Below are 16,774 nucleotides of genomic sequence, written 5' to 3'. Positions count from 1 at the left end.
GTAATTCATACACAGCCTCGGACTGTCTCTGTGGGGTTCTCGAACTTCCCCCTTAACTTATGGTACATGTGTATGTACAGACCATGGACATACTGTGTCCTGTGGGGCCAACGGGTGAGATGTCAGGTCTGCACCCACTTCACAACTGCCCTGTCTCTCAACTGACTCAGAAATTACGGGTGTGGTTTCAAACGGCACAAGAAGGACATGTCCCTGATTAATGGTATGTGGACACACATTGCAGGAACGCACAAAACTATCTATCTCTCGTCCCATACCTGGTCAGAAAAAGTCAGCACAGATATGGCTCTGGATCTTCCTTTTGCCCATGTGACCTCCTGAAGCTGAACAATGACCCCATTCTAACACTGCTTGGCGGTAGTTTGTGGGGACGACGAATTGCAGTAGAACCTCGCCCTGGGGTGTTCGTGACTCACGGAACAGCCATCCTTGTTTGTGAAGGAACTTGGCTTGACCTCCCCGTGAATACTTTATCACTCTACCCTTTTGCTTCTTTCGCATGGCAGAAAATGTCGGGTCAGAATGTTGTTCTTGAACAACAACTTGGCTACACATCAGATCTTGCGGCGATTCAATGGTCACCGGGGTGACACAGTTTGGACCCTCAGCCATGGCTTGTGTTACTGTAGCCGAAGTATGAGCAGCGTCATCTTCAGTGCAACTATCCTTGGCACCAGGAATATTGCCTAAGATAAGGTCAAACAAAGGTTCTGGCATGACAACTGCAACTGTCGTACCAGTGTAAAATGGAGATGCCACCTGGATATGTGCCTCAGGGAACAATCTCACTGATTCATCAATAAGGTTAGCTTGGATCTGTCGACCTGTGTACTGCTCAGGGCGAACTAGATTCTGCCTGACAGAGCAACCTGAGGAACCATTGTCTCTCAGAACGTTCACAGGAATGCCTCCCACAAACCCTGGCTGAACAAGGAAGGCAATGTCACCTGTGGGAGGACCTGTGGAGGAAGCAGCTAGCCACTGATTAGGATGCTGAATAAATGATGCAGCAAACATGGTGCCCTGAGAACTTGATACTTGAGGGGTTGTACTCACTGTCTGGGGAGACGGAGCATTGACCTCCTGGCGCAGAGTGTTCACTGTCGCTGTGGGACTAGTGAACTGTGGGGAAGTACCTGTACTGGTAGGGACGTGACCACCGTGCTGCTGCTGAGGAATGAAGGCTGTGTTCGCCTCCTGCCTCCTATTCACTTGAGCTGGTGCTAAAAAGGACAGTCCCGACGTTCGGTTGTGTGGCTGATACTACTGCTGGTTAGGGTACCTGTTGTACCCCCTTCCACTCAGGTTTCTGGGTGTTTTGCCCCTGGTCCTTCCTCTGCGATTTTGGACCTTCACCATTATTCTGAGAACGGCCTTGTTGCTGGGGTTCAGTCTGAGACGGTTTCCCAGATTTGTCAGCTTTCCTGCTCCAGGTATGCTGCTTGCGAGTTTGATACCCATAGGCAGTGAAGAATGCATTAGCCTTCTCCACCATTTGGCTGGCATCCCTTACCTGGCAGATCTTAAGCTGAGCCATAAGTTCGGCACGCCACGACTTTTCTAGCTGTGTGCACAGCATAAGGTCAATTGTCCCCTCACGCGTGGAAGGAGTTTCATCTTTCTCCATCCACTCATCTAAGTAAGCAGTAAGCCGGTCAAGAAACTGAACGACAGTCTCTTTTTCCTGTAAATGCGCCCTCATGAACTGACTCTTGACGTTGTCAACTGTGTGACCATACGCTTTGATGAGTGCAGCCTTCATCATCTCATACATGAGATTGTCTCCACGAATTCTGTGGAGAGCATCGAGAGCAGGGCCCTCAAACAGGCTAAGAAACTGAAGCTGCTTAGCTGCCTCATCCAGCTGGTAAAGTTGAGCCATGTCTTCAAAACGAGCCATATATGGCTCGATTCGCTCGCCTTTCTTGTATGGGGGAAGCTTGATGTGTAGGGTCGCCAGAACATGTGCAGGGAGAGCACTCGTGGAGCTTGGGCCAGCTGCACCAGATATGTCTGAAACCAAGGAATCTTGCTTGAGCTTCAGCATTTCAAGTTCATGTTTTTCGCGTGCTTCTCGCTTGGCACGTTCGTGTTCTCATTCTCTGTCTCGTTGTTCACACTTGTATTCACGTTCTCTCTCACGTTGTTGTAACTCGTGTTGATGTTCTCTCTCGCGCTGTTCTAACTCATGTTGACGTTCTCTCTCACGTTCCTCGCGCTGTTCTCCCTCGTGTTCGCGTTCTCTCTCTCGTTGTTCTAACTCGAGTTCGCATTGTTTTTGATTGTGTTCACGTTGTTCTCGCTCGTGCTCGCGTTGGATTCTACGCTGTTCACGAGCATCATTCTCGCGTTGCTGCTCGTAATTAAACCGAGAGAGGACGTAATCCTTTACTTCTTTGGGGTCTGTAAGCTCCATATCTTTAGCTTCCTGTACATAGACATTGGTAGACATGATGCTAAGTCAATCTAAGTGAACTAGAGACTAAGCACTGACTGCTATTTTGCAGAGAAAGATGCCAATAATCGAGAATAAAGAATATCGGCACAGGTTAGTAGTGACCAGTTTTATGTAGTTAGACTGGTAAAGAAAGAAAATTAAACAAAACACTGACTGCGAAAACTATTACTTAAAATTGATAAAAATGAATTAATAATCACCAGTAAGATAGTGCCTATAGACTTTAATGATAAATACCTAAGTATGAGTGAGTGAGTATCGTGTCGTGAATAACTTTAGAGCTAGGAGTAAATATCCTGGAATGAGGTCGCCAGATGTCACGGGGATTTTGAGAATATGCAATATTAAATAATAATATTCTATAATATTTTATACTTTAAAATGTTACTTGAGAACAGGACAATGAACTGACTTGTGAAAATCAAGCAATGATTACTTTATGCCGGCTTACTTCGCCGATTCTCTAAGGATGAGAATTTATAAACTTACTCAACAGTACAGAGCAGAGACTAATTACTCACACGTGCTGTTTATTGGTACTGTTAGCCTCTGGAGAAAATGACTCCACCCCTGACAATCAATAACTAATACTAATAGTAATAAGCAGGTTCTTGCCAGTGCATTAACTCCTGGTTGCAAAACGGATTTTAAGCTTAATACAAAAGGACTGGCCTAAGTACCAGTTATGAATAATGCAAAGTGTTTATGCAAACTAGGAGCTATAAGTGAAATAAGCTTAATGTGGAGAAATAAAACACGAGTTTACATTACACTAAGCTCAAGAAAAAGAACTGTTAATTTATTGATTACAATGAGTTAAATTTACGTTACATGTTTCAAAATGAATTCAAAATAAGGAGAACACACTCACTCACTCACTCAAAAGCTACACTCTTAAGCCTAGGAAAAACGAAAGAAAAATACTGGTCAGAAAAGGGGCTAGGCAGGATGAACTGGGCGTCGTTGCTGAGGAAGGACACTGCCACACACGCTGAACCTCTATGCCGGATCACACTGAGTGGAGACTTCAGGAACCCGCTGAAGAACGACCTGGTTTCACGGTGCTTCAATCCTAACTAAATTCAAATTGTGAGAGAGAGGCGAGGGCGGGCCAGATGCTAATTGATAACGGCTAACGGAAAGAAGTGAGCGAAACACGTCCATAATAAATCACTCAGCGAAAGCGCTAATGTCGCTCGCAAGGACAATCACTTATGAAACAGTGAAAAATGTTCTGAAAACACTCCCGATCGGGTGAATACGTGCCGGTTGACTGAGTGATACGTACTGGGATTCCACTAGAATTCGCGGTTTCCCACCAAAGTTCAATGTCACTAGTTTGTTTAGATATATGATCGCGCGAATTCGTGACACATAAATCCTACCAACATCTCCATACTCTGCATAAATAAATGATGATAATATTGATGATGATGATGATGATGATGATGATGATGATGAGGCTTATTATTATTATTATTGTTATTATTATTATTATTACTATTATTATTATTATTATTATTATTATTACTATTATTATTATTATTATTATTATTATTATTTTTAGTAGTAGTAGTAGTAGTAGTGAGTAAATCTTCACCAATCCACCCAGCTGATTTCGCCCTTCCTGCTAGTCGCAAAAAAAAAAAAAAAAAAGCAATTTGCCGCTGTTTTGCTGGCCGGATTGATAAAATTTTTAAGCGGTCAATTTTGGTTGCTGTTCATGTCGGTTCCCTGTTCTCATGACCCTTTTATTTGCAGTCGGGGGCAAAAATTTCACCTAGCTACTCCACTGCGTCTATTTCACACTTCGGGCATGTCCGTCATTTTCTTCCCTGACGTATTACAGGAAAGAAAATCACGTATGGACAAAGAAGCATGGCAAGCCTCTCTCAGCTTAGGGATATTAGCAAGCTGAGGAGAGTGAGACGTAGAGGAAGTGAAATAGTAGGGAAGCTTTTGTCTTGGTGGAAAAAGAATCATTCCACTCCTTCCAGCTTAGGAATATTAGCCAGCAGAAAGAAGTAAAGGGCAGAGGAAGTGAAGTATTAGGCAACAATTTGTAAGAGAATCAGATATGGACTGGGATTACATCATTTTGTAATAGATTATGAGTTGAAAAAGATACGAAGAGTCTCTGGGGTTAGGAATATAAGCCAACAGAGTAAAATATGATGTGCAAGAGGTGAAAAATCAGCCCAACTTTATAAGAAAGTCATCGGAGGGTACAGAAACATACCAATCTTCCCTCAGCTCAGGAATATTAGCCAGCAGAGGCAAGTGGAGTATACAAAGGATCCACTGCGAGAGGTGAAAATATTGGGTTGACAGAGAAAGGAAAGAGCTTTAATTCTTTACACTCTTTAACATTTCGGGCTGCACAGAACTCAAACTCTCTGCAGATTGGCTCTATGTAAACCGAAACGTTACAGAATATGGAGAACTCAAGCTCTAATTTGTGTCTGTCACCCACCCAAAATTTCCATACGTGAAATACTAGGCACATTATCGTAAAGAAAGATTCTGTGGGTAGATAAACGCAAGCCTCTCTATAGCTCAGGAATATTAGGCAGCAGAGGGAAGTGAGACACAGAGGTGAAATATTAAGTAAACTTTTCTCTATTGTTTCTCTCTCTCCCCTTTTCCCTTTCATGTTCCTTCAAGTTCCCCTTATCCTCGTCGTCCCCTCTGTTTCAGCCCCTCTCCCTCTCTCGCTTTCTCTAGCTCCCTTCTCAGTCCATCAGTCCAAACCTATATATATTGTTACATAGCCTATGATTTCATCATCCTTTGTGTAATTTTAACGCACAGTATTCTGCATGTTTGATCACGAGCGTGTTCTGCCTCAGTCCCCCCCTTCTACCGTTATAGTAGAGTAAGTCGTCCTCTCTGTTGTCCAAAGCGGGATTTTCAGCTTTTTGTCCCCATGGCTTCATTTGCGCGTCCTTCTTACAAGTTGTATCAAGCTCTGCTGGCCCCTATATAATGAGCTCAGTCTCTGCATCATTGCCACTTAGATCTGCTCCTCATTTTGTTCACATCTCTGTCCTCCCCTGTACAGTTATTATTATTGTGAGTGCTCAAGAAATCTCCAAACATCTAGCAGCTGTGTGTAATTTGAGTATAACTGTTGTATTTTTTCCTTGTGCTGTGTAGCATAGGGTTAGTTCTTAGGGCCTAGTGAGGTCTTTGTGATTGTTATGTCAGTCATTTTTGATAATAGTTTGTATCTGTAATAATTTATCTTGCATTAACTGAGCATTACCAGGTGTATTTTCATTTTATCAGGGCTGACTTAGATAAATTTACTCTTGCTAATTTCGTGTTAATAGAGGCTATTGCAGTTAACCATATATTTAACCTGTTTATTTGCCATTACATTATCCTTATGAGTCCTGAATGTTTTGTTGTTAGTTTGAGCATTAAACTTTAACTTGTAATTTTACCTAACTCTTTTGTTTTGAACCTGGAACTTTACGGGACAGTAGTGACTCTTAGTATTCTCACTTAATGTGTACATTATCTTTCTCTGTTCCGTAACATAAATTTGGCGACCTCATATCAGGATATTCAGGATATTATCATAAGGATATTGCTCGATATTTTGTGACTTGTTACTTATTCATGATGTCTACTATTACTACACTTGATGAAGCCAAAGATTTTTTGTCAAATGTGCAAACAGTGTGTGATATAGAAAACAGAACAAAGAATGAACTTAAGCTTGTTGCTCAACAATTGGGAATTGCAGTTCACTGTCATCATTCTAAAGATCAAATTGTTGGCATGATTAATAAAAGCTTGTTTAATGTAACTCCTCCAAATGAGCAAACGCAGATTGAATTAGCTAAGTTACAGCTAGCCCTGCAGGAGGCTCGTGTGAAGGAAGCTGAATTTCAGGCAAATGCTAAGCAGGCGGAGTCTCAGGCTCGTATTCAGGAGGCACAGATACAGGCACAAATTGAACTTGCCAGGATTCAGGCAGACCATGAGTATCGCATGAAACAAGGTGGAACTGGATCATCTAGCTCTGATGATTTTGATGTGGCTAAAAATGTTAAACTTGTCCCTCCTTTTAATGAATCTGATTTAACCAAGTATTTTCAGTTGTTTGAGAGGGTAGCTACAGGTTTTAATTGGCCTAAGGAGTATTGGCCAGTACTCCTTCAAACTGTTCTCACCGGTAAAGCTCAAGTAACTTATGCATCTTTGCCTCAGGATCAATGTGATAATTATGATGTAGTTAAGAGCTTGATTCTTAAGGCCTATGAGCTTGTTCCTGAAGCTTATAGAGTAAAATTTAGGACAACGTACAAGCAAGATAAGCAATCCCATGTTGAGTATGCAAAAATCAAAGAAGATCTGTTAGAGCAGTGGTTAAATTCTAAGAATGTGGATTCTGATTTTGACAAATTTAAGCAGATGATTTTGCTGGAGGACTTCAAAAGGTGTATTAGTAAAGATGTAAGCCTATATCTTGATGAGAAAAGAATAGATAATTTGTCTGATGCTGCAGTTTTAGCTGATGAGTATGTTCTCACTCACAAGAGATATTCTAGAGAAAAAGGGAAAGCTGAGAGTAAGTACGTTGCCTCTACTCAGAGTACAGGTAACAGGAAAGAGAATAAGGATGATGTTTCTCAGGAAGTAAATACCAGCTTCACCTCTAGATTTCAGAAAAGTAAATGTACTTATTGTAGTAAGCTTGGTCATACTACGGAGAGATGTTTCAGGAGACAGCGTGATGTGAACAAAAAGGAGTCTTTAAATATTCAGTCAATTGGTCTAGTGTCCACTCTTGAGAGTTCCCAGAATTCTTTAACTGAGTTAACTGAACCTGCTTTGAGGGGTAACTTAAATTCTCATGATGGAGCTCCTCTTTTGAGCAGTAACGTGGGTGACACTCTCAAGAGTTCATGTGCTAATTTCCTGTCTGATGGTTTTGTCAGTCCTCTGGACAGTAATGACAGGAAATCAGTTCAAATATATCGTGATACAGGTGCTTGCCAATCCCTTATGCTGACCAGTGTTCTAGGCTCTAATGTTAATTCCTCTGATGAAACTGTAATCTTACAAGGTGTAGGGAATAATTACTTCTCTGTCCCTCTGTGCAGAGTGAATTTAGAGTCTGGTTTTGTTAATGGTTCCGTTATGGTTGGGTTGGTTGAGACACTCCCAATGTCAGGTGTAACTTTCTTACTTGGAAATGATATTGGTGGAAGTCAAGTGTGTCCAGCTCCTCAGTTGTCTAGTGAGCCAGTGGCTGTGTCCCAGGATTGTGATGTCCCTGTGTTCCCTGCATGTGCTGTCACTAGGGCTAAGTCTAAAGTTACTGGTGATTTAGAGGATAATGATGATGATGATGTTATCCTAGCTGACACTTTTCTTGGACCACTCACCAGATGAGGCAGTACCCCGTAGTGTTGATAATTTGTCTCGTCAAGAGTTGGTTGAGTTGCAGGTTACTGACCCTGAGTTGAAAGGTCTAGCTAACTCTGCTTACAGTGAAGAAGAGTCAGCCGGTGCTTCTACTTGTTATTATGTAAAGTCAGGAGTACTTATGAGGAAGTGGAGACCCCCAACAGCATCAGCCGACTGTGAATGGGAGGTTGTACATCAAGTTGTCATCCCTCGTGTTTGTAGGCAGGATATCATTAGAGTGGCTCATGATTCCAGTTTGGCAGGGCACCTTGGAGTGAGGAAGACTGTGGCACGCATTTTGAAACACTTATACTGGCCAGGTATCTTCAGGGATGTTTCCTGGTATTGTAAGTCTTGTCACACCTGTCAAGTTGTGGGGAAGTGTAATCAGACTGAAAAGGTTGCACCTCTAGTTCCCATTCCTCCTTTTGAGGCGCCTTTCACCCGTGTGTTGGTGGATATTGTGGGCCCTCTTCCTAAGACTTCTTTAGGATTTTCTTATGTGTTGACCATGATTGATATGGCTACTCGTTATCCTGAAGCCATTCCACTTAGAAACATCTCAGCAAAGAACGTGGTTAAGGAAATGCTAGGGTTCTTCACAAAGTTTGGTCTGCCCAAGGAGGTACAGTCAGACCGGGGAAGTAATTTCATGTCGAATGTTTTCAAGCAGTCTCTGAAAGAGTTGGGCATCACCCAGATCACGTCTTCAGCTTACCATCCCCAGACCCAAGGAGCGTTGGAGAGATATCATCAAACACTCAAATCGATGCTCAAGAAATACTGTTTGGAACATCAGAAAGACTGGGATAAAGGTCTTCCATTCGTTGTGTTTGCCGCAAGAGAATCTCCAAATGAATCACTGGGCTTCTAACCTTTTGAACTACTGTTTGGCCATGAAGTAAGAGGACCCCTTAAGTTACTCAAGGAATGCTGGCTGTCGGAGGAAGATGACGTCAACCTGCTGGAGTATGTGATGAAGTTCAAAGAACGGCTGTCCACTGCTTTACAGCTGGCGAGAGAGAATTTAGGAGCTGCTCAGGAGAAGATGAAGACTTTGTATGATAAGAAGTCCAGGTTACGCCACTTTCAGCCAGGAGATCAGGTTTTGATTCTGCTACCAGTGCATGGGCAACCTCTTGAAGCCAAGTTTAGTGGTCCTTATTTCGTGGAGAAGAAACTCAGTGATGTCAACTATGTCATCGCCACACCAGATCGTAGAAAGAACAAGCAACTTTGTCACATCAACATGCTAAAGTTATATCACAGGCGGGACGAAAATAATCCAGTCTGCACTGTAGCTGTTCCACCCGAGTCTACAAGTGAAGTTCTCCCATGCAGTATGAGCCTGAGTGATAGTTTGGGGAAGAATCCTGATATCATGAATGATCTCCAGACTAAGCTTTCTCATCTACCTCCCAAGGAAAGGCAGGAGTTTTCGGCATTACTGCAGGAGTACCCGCAAGTGTTCCGTGCTACTCCAGGAAGAACCACTGTGTTGATGCATGATGTCGATGTTGGAGACGCAAAGCCAATTAAATTGCCTCCTTACCGTGTGAACCCAGTGAAAGTTCCTCTCATCCAGAAGGAGCTTGGCTACCTGTTGGACCACAAGATGATTGAGCCCTGTCAGAGCGAGTGGAGTTCTCCTGTCACTCTAGTCCCTAAGCCAGGCGGGTCACAGCGGCTTTGCATTGACTACAGACGTGTTAATCAGATAACCAAAACAGACACTTACCCTCTCCCTCGCGTGGAAGATTGCATAGACAAGATCGGAAAGGCTAGGTACATAAGTAAGTTTGATTTGTTAAAGGGATACTGGCAAGTACCTATGACTGAACGTGCTAGGGAGATCTCATGTTTTGTAACATTAGGAAAGACTTTTGCATGTTCTGTAATGCCATATACAGATTGTGTTAGAGTAATAAGAAATTTCCTTTGTAAATTTCTTTTTTCTTTGTGGGGAGGTGTTACATAGCCTATGATTTCATCATCCTTTGTGTAATTTTAACGCACAGTATTCTGCATGTTTGATCACGAGCGTGTTCTGCCTCAGTCCCCCCCTTCTACCGTTATAGTAGAGTAAGTCGTCCTCTCTGTTGTCCAAAGCGAGATTTTCAGCTTTTTGTCCCCATGGCTTCATTTGCGCGTCCTTCTTACAAGTTGTATCAAGCTCTGCTGGCCCCTATATAATGAGCTCAGTCTCTGCATCATTGCCACTTAGATCTGCTCCTCATTTTGTTCACATCTCTGTCCTCCCCTGTACAGTTATTATTATTGTGAGTGCTCAAGAAATCTCCAAACATCTAGCAGCTGTGTGTAATTTGAGTATAACTGTTGTATTTTTTCTAGTGATGTAAGACTCGCGAGTCAATCGTTCAAATCGAACGATTCCTTTCGCTGAATCGGGTGTATCGAGTCATTGTTTTCATTAACTCGTTCACTTAGTATTAGTTTATATTCTAACATTATATTTCGGTTGAGACTCGAGAGTAGTATGTGCACTGCTCATATCACTGCCTGGTATGAGGACACACCAGTGACACCACCACTCATACCACACCATCACTGGCTGTTCACTGACCAAGTGACCAGACCTTCAGCTCGTGGCAGGCTGCGGGTTTCAGCCTCGAGTTATGGACACGAGTGTCACGACTCACGAGTCACGAGTGACTTACAACTATAGAACTCGACTGACTCAGGCCGCTCCGGGCAAATGTGGCGGGGCCCGACCCGGCTCACCACTCACCACTCACGAGTTTGAAATACCCAGTCGCGGTATAAGTATTGGTCAGTGTTCACACCACTGCTTGGTATGAACAGTAGTGTGAGCACACATCACCACTCATAGCACAGGACCACTTGCAGGCAGTGTGTTCCAGCCTCGATTATTGAGTGTGAAGAAGATATCGTAGAACTCGAATTACATGACTCAGGCCACCCCGGACAGATGGGGTGGGGCCCGGCCAAGGCCCGGCTCACCGAGTCACTGGTGACTCACGAATTGGGAAGGATTTTAAATAACAGGTCGCTGTGTTTTTCATATCAGTTTTATTCTAGCAATAAAATAATAAATTATTAAGCAATCTAAATGTTTTTCTTTATCGTACTAATAATTTAAAGCTATTTACATCACCTCAGAATGGCTGAACGCTTTTTAACATTTTTTTAATGCAATCCTCTCAGTGCCTCAGTTATCTGTGTCCCCTCGCAGTGCTTGGGATGAGATGTAGAGCTGAATATTAAACAAGGTAGGAGGAGAAAAAGTCAGCTCAAAGAATAATGAATAGTTCAAGGAGAAAAAGTTCTGTTTGGATGCGTTTTACTGTCGAAAACCAAACACATGCCCGATGCCAGCTATGCAAGTTGGTATTATCTTTCCGGGGGGGAAGCACGTCAAACATGAGAAGACATTTAAAAAGCAAACACCCAACAGTACACCTACAAGAGGACAGGCAAGACTTTCAGAATCATACTAGTACTCCAGTTGCACAAACAACTTCAGCAATGACATCTCTTGCTTCGAACAGCACATCTACAACAACCACCACCAGCAACAGTACAAACACATCAGGACAAGAACAACCACCGATAAAAAGGCAGCGGCAAACTTGTATGGGAGGATTTGTGTCAAGGCCCATGATGCCCTTACAGCAGAGCAAGATAGACCAGTCCTTGGTTGCAATGATTGCTACAGACTTCCAGCCATTTTCGATTGTGGATGACAGAGGTTTTAGGGAGTACACAAAAGCCCTTAATCCCTCCTATGTACTTCCTAGCAGACCCACAATATCCCAGCAAATGATACCTCACTTATTCAATAAAGTGAAAACTGACCTTCTCGAGAAAATCAAGGCTGCTCCCGCTGTATATATGCTTAACAACTGACTGCTGGACGTCCAACACAACAACTGGCTACATGTCTGTAACTTGCCATTATGTAAATGACTTTAAGCTTGAATCAAATTTACTGGACTGCTTCGAGGTCAATGAACACCACACAGCTGAAAATCTGGCTAAAGAATTGAGATCAATAACCACTGAATGGGGTATCAGTGGCAAAATTGTGGCCTGTGTCACTGACAGTGCAGCTAATATAAAGAAGGCGGTTAGTGATGTACTACACTGGAATCATCTGAGGTGTTTTGCTCATATTTTAAATCTGATCGTAAGATATGGAATCCAACAGAAGCAGATTGAGGAGATCATACAGAAAGTAAAAGGCATTACAGAATACACGCGAAGAAGCACTGTAGCCTCTGCTAAGCTTCGAGAGGTACTGCTGCAAATGGGACAGCCTCAACTGCGACTGAAACAAGACATAGCTACGCGTTGGAATTCCACTTATTACATGTTGAGGCGCATCATTGAAGTCAAGGAACCTCTCACCTCCACACTGGCCATAGTAAATCCCCAGCTCCCGGCACTATCTCTGGAAGAGTGGGAAATTATTAATGAAGCATGTGAGGTCCTTCAGCCCTTTGAGGAAGTGACTGTGGAGCTGAGCTCAGAAAGGTGTGTACAAATTACTATATGCACTTAATTTATTCATCATGTGATTCATATTAATATAGCACGGAGTTGATGTTGTTGATCCCCAAGTGGTCTGGCCGAACCACCCCCTCCACCACAAGAGTGGGATCGCATCCACGATAAGACTTGTCCTGAGAGGACCAAAAAGGGGAGGAAATAACATGTGCACTACGTTCTTGCCACCCCTCTTATGCCGTGGGTTTTATGCACATGTCACCAGCTATTGCTACATCTACTACTTCTGCTAGAAAACGCAAAAAGATGTTAGACAGAGAGGAGGAAGAAAAAGTGATAAAGAAGATTAAAGAGCGAATAATCTAGTCAAGGGGAGAGAGAGAGTGGGAGGGGATAGTGAGTTAATAAAGGATGATTGCATAAGTATACAATTTTGCAATAAGAGAATAAAACTGTATAGTAAACAATATGATTTTACATACTTATAGTAGCCTACATGTCTTCCTATTTCAGGTTTGTGACAGGCTCTAAAGCCATCCTGATGGCACGAGGGCTCCAGAGGGCTACTGCACACTGGCAGAGAAATTCGTCCACCCACCAGCCAGTCCGTGAGATGACTAACATCCTTATGGCAGAATTGCATAAACGATTTGGGGGAATTGAGCAGGTGAACGTCCTAGCAGAGGCTGCAATCTTGGATCCCAGGTTCAAGAAACATGCATTCATTCATGAGAAACACGCAGAGAATGCCGTGACGAGGGTAGTAGACAAAGTTGCAGCTGCATCAAGGGTAGCAAGACCACCGCCAATAGCAACACCCAGCACAGAGGGGGAAGATGAACCACCCTCCATTCCTCCTACGGATACAGTTCCTCTTGTCTGGGCAGATTTTGAGGAGCGAGTCACCAGCCTGAGGCCAGGGACCCAAAATCCCATAACTGAGGCAACGTTGGAGGTTAAAGGATTCCTTTCTGAGCAGCTCATACCCCGAACAGCCGACCCCTTGGAATGGTGGAGATCTCGTGCCCTAGTTTTTAAGAACACTTGTGCAGTTATGAAGACTAGGCTCTGCGTTGTTGCTACTTCAGTGCCATCAGAGCGCATCTTTTCAAAGACAGGACAAATCATAACTGATAGGAGAAACAGACTTAGCCCTGGAAAGGTCCGTGAACTTGTTTTTTTAAATGCTAATTTGTAAAGAGAGTATATTATGAAATGTATGGAGAGTGAAAGATTGAGAGTGAGGTGTGAGGGATTAGTGGTAGGGGGAGTGAGGAGGAATATGAGGGCGAGTGGGTTTGAGTGGGAGGAAGGTCATGTCTGGCGGGAGAAAGGTTGGTTTAGAGACGATTCAGTCTTGGTAACCCCATCGAGGATAATGGCGTCGGCCAATAGATAGAAAGATAGAATTTAGATGCCACAGTTTAATGGATTATGTTTATTTTTGCTCTAAATATGTCATTTATTCAATTTGTTTAACGTAATAGTAAAGTTTTTTTTTTTTTTTTTTTATGTAATATAGGTGTTTCATTCTTTACCCCGATAATCAAAATTTTCTTACATCAGGTCCATAGTTGAACGCTAGTCAATAATGAATAGGAGGGAGCTGGCAACATTCATTGATTAACCGAGTGTTGAGCGAGCGAGCTACGCTCTCTCACCCAACACCGACTTGCTCGGCTACTCGGCTGGCAGAAGTAACGGTTGCTGCAGCCAGGCTACTGACTTGGTGAATCGAGTGACTCAACTACCCGATTCTCTTCGGTGAGTGACTCATAAAAACTCGAGTCACCAAAGTGAATCGAATTTTCCATCTCTAATTTTTTCCTTGTGCTGTGTAGCATAGGGTTAGTTCTTAGGGCCTAGTGAGGTCTTTGTGATTAATGTTGGGTTTTATGTCAGTCATTTTTGATAATAGTTTGTATCTGTAATAATTTATCTTGCATTAACTGAGCATTACCAGGCGTATTTTCATTTTATCAGGGCTGACTTAGATAAATTTACTCTTGCTAATTTCGTGTTAATAGAGGCTATTGCAGTTAACCATATATTTAACCTGTTTTTTGCCATTACATTATCCTTATGAGTCCTGAATGTTTTGTTGTTAGTTTGAGCATTAAACTTTAACTTGTAATTTTACCTAACTCTTTTGTTTTGAACCTGGAACTTTACGGGACAGTAGTGACTCTTAGTATTCTCACTTAATGTGTACATTATCTTTCTCTGTTCCGTAACAATATTCATTCACCATTCATATCCCCCTTTCTGCTTCTCAATCCGTGCAGTCCTCAGCTCTCTCTCTCTCTCTCTCTCTCTCTCTCTCTTCATCCATCTATCTATCACTATGTATCCGTCCGTCAACCAATCTCTCTCTCTCTCTCTCTCTCTCTCTCTCTCTCTCTCTTCCCTTCTTCTCTGATTTCTTCCTCTCTTCTTTAACATATCCCATACTCTCTCTTTCCATTAGATCTCATTTTACTTACTACTGTATTCCATTGCCTTTAATTCATCCTCTTTCATCCTCTTTTCCAATTCCTTTCCTCCTCCCTTCTCACTTGGGCTTAAACTCCTTCCCTGAGGTTGATAACATTTGGGTAGTTTATCCAAACTAAAACTAGAATTTAAAATCGGATGGATGGATGGATGGATGGATGGATGAATAGCTGGATGGATGGATAAAACTAGTTGTTTGATAGAAATCTAAGCAGTCAGTGGCCTTATAGAAACGATCTCCCCTAAACCATCCTTTCTCAATTGCTGGAATACCTAGGAATTTCTCTCTCACTCACACTTTCACCCTCACCCTCACCCTCTCTCTCTCTCTCTCTCTCTCTCTCTCTCTCTCTCTCTCTCTCTCTCTCTCTCTCTCTTTCATCTCTACCCCCATCCCAACCATCCTCTTATCACAGCAATTCATTCATAACTCAAACCCTTAGCTCATCTGGTCAGAACATAATTATATCGTTAATCTACAGGCGAATAAGCACCAAACAGTATCCCCCCCTCTCCCTTCCTCCTTTCCCTTTCCCTGCTCCCCCTCCCCCCTCCCCCTTCCCACCTCCTCCGTGATGCACAGTCGGTTGCAAAAATTCGCCTGATATTTCACCTCCTCAAATTCTCACTTTCCTCATATGGCTAACATTCCTAAGCTGAGGAGAAAGTAATATTACACCCAGCTATTTTCCTGGGGAGAGGACGCAGAATCTCTCTCTCTCTCTTTTCTCTCTCTCTCTCTCTCTCTCTCTCTCTCTCTCTCTCTCTTTCTGCTAAAGCTGTTCCCCATAGATGCTTCTCTCTCATTTTATATGCTTCAGAAAAGTGGCCTACCATGACTTCAAGTGTAAAGGCAGTGCAGTGGATCAGTAAGCTAACATATGTAACAGGCTGTAGGCTACGTATTGGCGACTGAGTCTGCTGTAGCCAACTTTTTATTTTTAACATCAACACGGAAGTAATGCCCAAAGCTGGCTCTTTACTGGAATTTTAATAATTGCCCGGAACGTTGTTTTATTAGCTGTCCGCCATCAAAGAGGACAGAATTGGACTCTCGTGTGTGTGTGTGTGTGTGTGTGTGTGTGTGTGTGTGTGTGTGTGTGTGTGTGTGTGTGTGTGTGTGTGTGCTTTATAAACCTCTAAATTATGGGTAATAGTGCTGGGTTCTTAGGAATCACTTTTTTTTTTTTTTCAATCATCTTTTGATTTAACACCGATCTCAATAAGCATATCTACCTTTGCGCGCTTAACCATACAGTAGTTCTTTTTTTTTTAGTTCTAAGCAGAAAACCATCAAGGAAATATGACAGAACTTACCTAATCCCCAAATGTTTCTGGTCGGTTGGACTATGAACTAAACAAGAGAAAGGCCATCAGATGTAAAGAGTTTGAAAAGAATATTAGCAGCGGAAGAGGAAGTGCAGTTGAAGACTGCAGATTCTCCTCGTATATAAAATGTAAAAATAAGGTAACTGGGGAATTTATAAAGCAACAATCTCTCTATGTAGATGTCTCTTCTACTACTTTTTCATAACTTCATCTTTAATTATATCTTATTATTACTAAAAATTCAGGCATATCATTTCTCTTTAATCCGCAATATTAAAACGCCTACACTAATAACAAGACCGTAAGCAGTTCCTCAATAACCACCAAGCATTTTGTGGTAGTAGTGCTGCCTACCTCTTCCTGCACTTTTGTCATTCTTTTTCTGTGTCTGTTCTCCCCTTTTCCTACTTCTTCCATCTTTCCTGTCACTTTTATTACTCTTTTTTCCTTTTCAGGTGGCTTTACATTGAGTGACAAGCCTAATGGTTTCCTGTAAGCCAGGAAACCATTTACAACGCTGGGTGGTAACCTTATAACCAACGCATACGTGTTCCCTACGCGTCA

This window comes from Coenobita brevimanus, chromosome 9 (assembly GCF_032717465.1).
Source record: "Coenobita brevimanus isolate Jiangsu-jjx chromosome 9, ASM3271746v2, whole genome shotgun sequence".
NCBI lineage: Eukaryota > Metazoa > Arthropoda > Malacostraca > Decapoda > Coenobitidae > Coenobita > Coenobita brevimanus.
The sequence above is the reverse complement of the archived record's forward strand: the minus strand, read 5'-3'. Positions refer to the sequence as shown.